Below are 6,859 nucleotides of genomic sequence, written 5' to 3'. Positions count from 1 at the left end.
TTGAGACCTAGTCGTCCCCTTCTTCAGACCATCATCTACCATCCCTGCACCTTTTTGAATGTAATCATTCTTATGCACTTCCACAATATCTACTTGTCTTTAAACCAACTCATCTTTTTGCTTTGCTATAGGATCCTCCAACTCGTGCCCACTCCTCAAAGACACTGCATTTATTGTCTCTTTTGGATTTATTTCAATATCAGCAGGGAGCGTTCCTAGAACCCTCTCGGACAATAGAGTAGAAAGTTGCTCAGCCTATCTTTCCATATTTCAAAAAGTTGTGCCCAGTTATTTGATAGTTGCACCATGTTCTCATATAGCTGAGCTATAGGTTTGAGGCCCCTTATCTATCTAAATAATAAAGGCCTTCATTAGATCTTCCATGCTAGACTGATTAGACTGTGAAGGCTGATATTGCTGCCTTTGCTGATTCTGAAAAACTAGAACTCCTTATCCATGAGGTCTGGAGTTATTTTGCTGCCATGAGTTCAGGCCACCACTTGGTGAACTCCAAGAAAAGCCTAGGTGACTTTGTCCCATAGAATTAAAACTATTACCACTCTATAAGTTTCCTCTGTCAAAGCTTCCCACATTATTTACCATTTCATCAGGAGCTAAGTCCTGAAACTCATGCGTTGGATGACCCATTCTACAGAAATCACAAAATAGTGATGGTTGGCTCTGGACCTTGGCTAAGGTCAACTTTCTTATTTATTTGGCCATGGCATCTACTTGGGCTTGCACTGCTATGTTAGAGTCTTCTTTATGAATCCTAATTGATCTTATTCTATCATTACTCTCAGCAGACCACTGGTTAGCATCTCAGAGAGTTCATCAAGAATTGCCACAATCTCCTCAGGAGTCTTCTTCATTAAAGGACCTCCAACTGCAGTGTTCAGAGTTTGTTGTGAGGGAGGTATCAGTCCATCCCAAAAGTCTTGGAGTTGTATCCACAATTCAATTCCATTATGCTGACACTTCCTTATTATATCCTTGAATCTTTCCCAGGCCTCAAAAACTATTTCGGTGTCCGTCTGGCAGAAGTTATGAATTTCCCTTCTGAATTTCACTATTTTTGTAGTTGAGAAGTATTTGTCAAAAAACTTTCTAGTCATATCTTACCATGTCTTGATAGACCCTATTGGTAAGCTACGAAGCCTATACATAAAAATATTATGGACTATTATACAATAAAGAAATAACAAAATTTAATAAATACAACTTTTTAAATGAAAGATTTATTTAAAGTTTACTATCATGACAGTCTTAATGGATAACGTGCAATAATTTTTTTTAATTATGACATAAAACACTCTCAACTTAATGATTTATGATTAAGAAAAAAAGTAATTTTAAATAGTCAACGATTTATTAAGAAAATTTGAGGATTTACAAGTTTAGTTACAAACAATTGCATAAAGTTCTATTAGGCAAGCCCTGTACGCTGGGCGTTGGGCGTGTTTGGGGCATAAGTCCCGATGGCCGAGGCGTAAGTCTCACAGAACTAGGCCCCGCATATAATCCCAGGGATGTTTTACGAGTGCTCCGCTCCAGAGCGAACCCCGAGCGAGTCCCAATTCTACCTTTTAAAACAGAGGTAGAATCTATAGGCATATAGAATTACCGCAAGTCCCGGCACCCGATGGCCGAGACGTAAGTCTCACAGAACTAAGCCCTGCATATAAGCCCAGGGATGTTTTACGAGTGCTCCGCTCCGGAGCGAACCCCGAGCGAGTCCCAATTCTACCTTTTAAAACAGAGGTAGAATCTATAAGCATATAGAATTACCACAAGTCCCGGCACCATCCAATGTAAATCTCTGATCTTAACCATATACAATTCTGAAAAAATTTCAATTGCTACATATAATTCTTTAAGTCTTTAAAACCTTCTCGAGAGTCACCCATTCCGCTCAAATCTCAATTGCACCACCCAATGGCCAAACGACCTGTACTCCGTTAGCCAGCAACACCCAAAAAAGTAACCTTACATTAACACCACCGATCAAATTCATATATTCTTCACAACTATCAACTCACTCATCCCATGATTTTTCATATACTCGTAAAGTGCAATATAACTCGTATCCAGAAATTTACTTGCTTAAGTCATCCTCAAAACCAGCCTCTTCAACTCATAACCGATCTACAAGTATGCCTCAGACCAAAACTAAAATTTAACATATACCCATGAAACTAAATTGTCAATGGTAGGCTCCCCCACTTGGCTCAAAGTCATATATCAAAATATTCAATAATTCACAATACCCATACTCTATTACTGACATGATACTGCAGTGAGATTCAACTAAATTCTTCACAAACTCATGCAACACAACCCATATAGTACCTCAAATCATCTATTAAGCTCACCTTCATTCTCGTGACGGTCAGGTCATCTTTCTTGACTAATTCAAATTCAAATCTCAATATATATGCCCTGTTGGTAGAAAAGAAATTCTCCACACAAAGTTATAGGGGTCACACATCCGTAAATTAGCCCGCAGGTGATAACCCGTTTGCTTATCCTCAAATTGGCATCTTTCTATGCCCTTTTACAGCCACAACTACTACGTAATCACTTAACTTTCTTGAGTTTGAACTCATCAATAAGACGTGAAAATCTACTTCGCTCCACAATTAAACAATATGAAAGATTCTTCAACACACCCGTAACTCGAGACTATATATCAAATCGAGACAGACATCAAGCACCTAATAACCCTTTTTACATCTTAAACAAACTCTTTTCATCATATTCAAACCATCTGAACACATCCCGCAATCACATCATACTCATCATATAGGCATTCAACCGTTCATTGAGCCACAAATTCCACTCATAGGGACACTATTGGGCATATAAGTCCAATATCACAAGTTCTTACAACTGAAATTATCGAGCCTAAGTTGCGGTCTAAACTTGGCCTCAAGTCCTCCAAACTGGCCAATCACCAAATACAGAAAACATATCTCGTACCTCGTTCATAGAATCACAATTGTCTGTGCATAGCTGATACCGAGCGCTCACATACGCATATGAGTGAGTGGAACAAATTCAAAGAGGTACATTTCAAGCTGTATCAATACCGCACGATAAGGAAAGAAAGATGGGAAGTTTATCCTAAATGCCTTGTAGCCTCTTGAAGATAAATATGGACGTCATCATACCGATCCGCAAGACTCTACTAGACACTTACTCATGACTTGTAGAACCTATGAACCTAAAGCTCTGATACCAACTTGTCACGATACAAAATCCAACTAGCCATTATAGCACCTAACCTTACCCGCTAGGTAAGCCAAATAACAATAATCTGATTCAATTAATATTTAGCTGACTCTAATACACTCCCAATGGACTGGTAGTACAAATCATGAGCTTCTAGAAAAAGAATTTACAAAACTGATGTGAAATAAAAATATATCATCTATTTGAATGTACATGAACAGATTAAAAATTCTGAAGCTACCAAGAACAAGAGGCAGCTATGACTGGACAGCAGGTACATCTTCAATGTTAACTCCCGCCATGTACAACAACATCAACATCCAAAAATCTGCACGCAAGGTGCAGAAGTATAGTATGAGTATAACCGACCCCATGTACTCAATAAGTAACAAACCTAACCCTAAGTTGAAACTAGTGACGAGCTTGTACCAAAGTTAGAGTCCACACAAATAACCAATAATAATTCATAACAATATAATGAAAGTAACACCAAGTAGTAACTCATCAATAAAATGCTCAGCTCATATATAATTCCGGAAGAATAAACATTTTATTTTCAAGTAGAATAGTAAAACTCAAGTCTTTTACCGAAAACACCGAAAATATGATTAAGTCTAAAATCTGCGATTTTTATCAAAAACTTTAACAGTAGGTACAAAATTTTGTTATCATATGGCATGAGGAAAATACTTCTCTATGACTACATACCAAGTATGCATGTCTAATGTAATGCAGCACAATGATGAACTCATGTACTCACGCTCAAAGTACTCAATGTCACTGTCTCGCAGTACCACTCATCATGATTAATATTCAGCACACTTAGTCACTCGGTATTGTACAGGGTAGGTCCATCTCAAATGTAAACAAAATATAAATAAATAAGGCAACTCCATGCCCTAGGAAGATCCATCCCGAATATAAATATCAACTACGCTCATTGTGTGGGGTGTAGACTCTAGAGGGGCTCCTTTATCCCAAGTGCTATAATCCGCACAGACAACTCACATGCTATAATATCAATATCTGGATCCGCACGGACAACTCACGTGTTGCACGGACAACTCACGTGTTGCACGGACAACTCGCGTGTTGCACGGACAACTCATGTGCTATATATAAAGCCAATATGTTTGTTGTAGCGTGCAACCCAATCCCATAATTATCCTCACAATCATGCCCTCGGGCTCACCCAATCATCAATCTCTCTAGTCTCTCGGGCTCACAATGTCATGAATATTTGCCCAAAAATGATGATATGATGTATCAATAAATAACAACAGAGACTGAGATATGATATGAAATGAATGAATATGACTGAGTATGAAATTTCAATTTAATCATATAATTTAACAGTAGAAATGACATCAGTAGGTACCAATAATACCAGCATATGCCTAAGCATGATTTCTATCATGTGTCACAATTCAGTTTCTCCAACACATATCAAATACATGGCAAAATAACAAAGTTATTTAACTTCACGGCTCTACGGAATCAATTGAGTCACAATTTTTACGGTGCACGCTCATACACCCGTCACCTAGCATGTGCGTCACCTCCAAACAAATTACATAACACGTATAATTAGGGTTTATACACTCACCTCCAAGTTTAGAAATGTTACTTACCTCAACCCGTGCAAATCCCTATTCCAATATACCATTGCCTCGCTAGTTGGACTCTGAACGCATCGAATGGGAACATCATGGAATTTGATTCCAAGAGAGAAATTTAGCCAACATGCTCGAAATGCGCCCCTTAATTATACGACATGATCCACTATACTAAGCAACTTCAATCTACAATATCAACTTCCAAGGGACCAACATTAGTAAGCAAATTTCTAGATTTTTGGTCATTTAGGCATTTTATCAAACACGTAGAGCACATAACATTTTACTACCTCTAGTAATGGTGTTTCTTCATCCAACAAATCCCTCCTTCCCACAAACAAAAGATACTAAACCATCCTTTGTATATATACAACCTTCTTTAGTACCATAATCATCAATAAACTCACATCTAGTTTAAGTATTTATGGCTTCCGAGCATCTTCCAATAAGTACTAATACTTGTTTCTTGTTCATATACTCATAATAAATCCATACATACATTTCTAAGGGTGTAGGATTACCTTTTGGAGAAAATCTTGCCAAAACCCTCTTTTGAGTTCTTGAAGAAATTTCCTGAAAATCTAAGGATTTCATGGTGGATTGAGTTAGTTATAGAGTGAAAATGATAGAATGAAACACCAAATTAGTAGGGATTACTCACCTTGAAGATGGTAAGAGTTGGAGGTCTTGAGAGAGTGGAGGAAGCTCCAAAATTCAACCAAGAGGAATAGGGAAAATGAATCCCCCCTTTATAGATATATTTGAGCGCCATAGGTAGCGTGGGCCGCTAGCTGTGGCCCAATTTCTAGAACCTCAAAAATCCCAATGCCAAGGCTAGCGCCCCACGCTACCCTGGACGCTGGCAATAGAAAATCTTTTCCTACAGTGAAATGGGCATAACTCTCTCATACGATGTCTGAATTCGATGATTCTTTTTGCTATGACTCCGTAATTTCAATACGGATCTAATACTTCAATAAAAATTGAATTTGGAGCTCATTTTATCAATGTGATACTACATTGTGCTCGAATAAATGACGTCGAAACATTCTAGAAACATCCAAATTGAATTTCGTTAACTATCTAAAATCCACCCGAGGCCCTCGGGACCTCAACTAAATATACCAACAAGTTATAAAACATCATACGAACTTAGTCGATACCTCAAATCACATCAAACAATAATAAAAATACAAATCACACCCCAATTCAAGCTTAAGTGAAACTAACGAATTCCAACTTCTAAATTTGATGCCGAAACCTATCAAATTAATCCGGAATGACTTTAAATTTTGCACACAAGTCATAAATGACATAACAAAGCTATTCCAATTTTCGTAATCGAATTTTAACCCTGATATTAAAAATGTCAACTCACAGTCAAAGTTTTCCAAAAATCTTCAATTTTCTATTTTCGCCATTTTAAGCCAAATTTAACTACGGACTGCAAAATAAATATCTGGATGCACTCCTAAGTCTGAAATCATCATATGGAGATATTGGAACTATCAAAACTCTATTCCGGAGTCGTTTGCATAAAAGTCAAACTCCGACAAACTGTTTTCATTTAATCTTCTAAACAAGAAATTCATTCTTCCGAACTAATCCCGAAACACTTGAAAACCAAAGCCGACAATTTATACAATTCATAATACACATCACGAAGTAGCTTAAGACTTCAAATTTTTGAATGGGATGTAAATGCTCAAGCTGACAAGTCGGGTTGTTACAGTTATGCAAATGCATGATATTACCAGAAGTTTATTCTTAAAATAATCTATTTGCATATGAAGGAGATGTGTAGTTTTTCTTTGAAGAGACGATTTCAATAATATTGAAGATAATGCTGCTTGCATAGCTCAATTGAAGGAAGGATATATCAAAGGAGACAAAATAAAAATATATTTCACCAAAGTTCTTTATTAGACACAATCTTCAACATAATGACGAAATAGATTTTCAACAAATCCGTTCAAGTGATAATTTAGTTGATCTGTTAACTAAGACATTGC

At 37.1% G+C, this 6,859-nt stretch overlaps 1 non-coding gene across 1 annotated transcript; it reads left to right on the top strand.

The window, feature by feature from the left end:
• Nucleotides 1-960: 960 nt before the first annotated feature.
• LOC142182387 (small nucleolar RNA R71) lies at nucleotides 961-1,067 on the top strand. Its single transcript, XR_012711222.1, has one exon. It is a non-coding gene; the product is annotated as a small nucleolar RNA R71 (small nucleolar RNA).
• Nucleotides 1,068-6,859: the final 5,792 nt, after the last annotated feature.

Source organism: Nicotiana tabacum, chromosome 6, assembly GCF_000715075.1.
Source record: "Nicotiana tabacum cultivar K326 chromosome 6, ASM71507v2, whole genome shotgun sequence".
Taxonomy (NCBI): Eukaryota; Viridiplantae; Streptophyta; class Magnoliopsida; order Solanales; family Solanaceae; genus Nicotiana; species Nicotiana tabacum.
Note: the sequence above shows the minus strand (reverse complement) of the source record. Positions and strands in the feature narration are given on the sequence as shown.